This window comes from Etheostoma cragini, chromosome 20 (assembly GCF_013103735.1).
Source record: "Etheostoma cragini isolate CJK2018 chromosome 20, CSU_Ecrag_1.0, whole genome shotgun sequence".
Classification (NCBI taxonomy): Eukaryota; Metazoa; Chordata; class Actinopteri; order Perciformes; family Percidae; genus Etheostoma; species Etheostoma cragini.
The window spans coordinates 3203042-3205892 of NC_048426.1; positions in this window are offsets into that span (position 1 = coordinate 3203042).

Genomic DNA, 2851 nt, shown 5'->3' on the forward strand with positions numbered 1-2851 from the left:
TAGTAAATGTCATTTGTTAAAGACACAATCCAAATTTGATGCCCTATTTTAGTAACTAAAGTTGCATTTGAAAATGTATAATTGTTTGCAGGTGCATAATGCATATTGTCTGTCTCACACTGCTACAGGAAACTTTGAGAAGATCTGGCCTACTATGAACAGAATGCTGCGCCATATTCTCGTCTCGTTCCCCTATCTCGGGGAAAAAGGGTTACATACGTAACCCGAGACGTTCCCCTTCGAGGGGAACTCAAACTGCGTCGGTTACGACACTATGGGAACGCCTTTAGGCATAGTGTCGTAACCGACGCAGTGTCTCGTTCCCCTATCTCGGGGAACAAGGGTTACATACGTAACCCGAGACATTTTGTGCTTTTGGTTTCTTATTTCTGTTGACAAGAAATGTGTTGATTTTAACCTCTTCAGAGACACAGAAAATCCATGCTTTACTCGCCTGAACGTTTTGCCCAAAAAAAGTGATACATTTCCCATATACTTTGGCCCTCTGGGATGTGCCTGAGGTCATTGGGAAGTAAACACTCGCAATTTTTTGTTCCAAGTGTCAGTGGTTCTAGGCCTTACCAACACAGAGCTAAAGAGGTTAGAATAGAGAATTTCTATTTCCGTCCAAGTAAAGCATCTGTAAAATGATTTAAAACACTGCTGTAAGCTTATTAGATGGGATACACACAAACTAGCACACTAGCCACATGTCTCAACTTAAAACAGAAAAAATCCAGAAGAATTAAAAAAAAAAACTGGATAGTTAAGAAGTCATTTCTACTGATATGTCTATGCGTTTTTCTTATTTTCTTTAAGAAAAAAGCCAAAGAAATGCAAAATACAAAACTTCTCAAATGCAAAAACACATCCACATCAATCACACACATACTTGAAATAACTACATACATAAATTTATCGAATAAGTAATTATAAATTGATGAAATGGTGAAATGCAATAAGAAGGCCAAGTTTGGCATCAATCAATTTGTCTTCTTATTGGCTAAACAGGTAGGCTGGTTTCATAACATCTAGTTTTAAATGGAAGGAATAGATGTCAATCTTTCCCACGTTGGTTCTCCCTGACCTTTGCAACATGATGTGCTTCTATAAGGGCCATCTCGGGTTACAATAGACTGAATGGCTGACTTGCGTTCTTTTACCGCTAAGAATAAATCCACGAGGAAAAAAGTATGTATGCACATTCCACTTTAGTCACTGACGGCGCAGAATTTTTCTGTTTATCTTTATTTTCTTTAACTTTACAACAGTTGTTTAACTGCTATAAATCATCATATGTGTAATCGAATCACGAGACTTTAAGCTTTCAAATGGTGTGCTGCTAAATGAAGATTTAATGCTTGCAATTTATGAAAACGTGTATGAGTGGAGAAAACAGCTTTGCTTGATCTTGATCACAGACCTACTTTGAGTGTTAGCCGTCTCGCTATGTTTTCTCTCTTACTCACACTTTCCCTTTTGTGTCACTGTCTCTTATGCAGAGATGGTAAAAGTACTCACTTCTCGTACTCAACTTGAAGTACAGATAATTGTGTTAAAAATAAAAGTAGAAGTACTGATTTAACTTATTTACTCAAGTAAAAGTAACAAAGCAGAATCTTGGAAATGTACTTGAAGTATAAAAGTTAAAGTAGCCTTGCAAATGACAAAGCTACCTGGACCAGACAGATGTTACTAGAGAGCATGCTGAGAACGTACAGTGGACATGTGTGATTTTGTGAGAAGTCTGTGTATATTCCCATCCAATTAGATTCAATCTGGTATTGATGACGCAAAAATAATAACTAACTCCAGTGAAATTGTTTTAAATTTAGTGAGGACTAGATTAGGACTGTATTTAAAGCAGATTCTGGTTTCAAACTTCGCCCAGGTGTGTCTGTTAAAACACGGATGGAGACAACCTCTCTATGTTGATGTCAAGCATCAGTATAAACACAGGAGTGGGTAGCTCTGCTATAGCTGTTGATGTGGTAATAAAAGAAAAGTAAAGGCTACCATACATAATGCATAGGAATCATATATGTTAGTAAATAATAACAATAAACGCACTGTTAATTACATTATCTCAATGAGCAAGGACCTTCAACAATCGCCATTAAATTGAATCAAAAGCCCGGTGCAACCTAGATAACAGGTGTAACCTAGGTAACAGGTGAAGAACACAAACAAGCTAACTTTTAAATTTGCAAAAACTACAGACCAATACCACAACAAGGTGACAACATAAGTTCTCAAAGACGCACGCAATTTCAACTGATTATCCTTCTGACAGCTAGTCTCCTTTTCTTTTCTCTCACTTTTTTCTCCATGTGACGTGTGCGCCCGCTCGTGGTGTGAGGCGCGTGTCCACACTATTCTCCGACACACACAATCACACCTGATAGACAACCTCACATAAAAAACTAAAGTAACGAGCCAATTTTGTAAAATGTAAGAAGTAGAAATTACTGATAGTCTTGTGAAAATGTAAGGAGTGAAAGTAAAAAGTTGGCCAAAAAATAAATAGTAAAGTAAAAATATCTGAAAAATCTACTTGAGAATAGTAATAAAGTATTTGTAATTTGTTAGTTCCCATATCTGCTTGTATGTTCTTGTTCTGTGTTTGACATGTTTTGTGTAATGAGGGACCTAGCTTTGGCTGCACTATTATTAGGATTTAACCAAATGAAAGACAATGGCAATTTGCACATTAATATTTATTTACATAATATTCAGGTTCAGGTTCAGGTTACTTTATTAGTGCCCATGGGTAAATTACACTCACCGGCCACTTTATTAGGTACACCTGTCCAACTGCTCGTTAACACTTAATTTCTAAGCAGCCAATCAC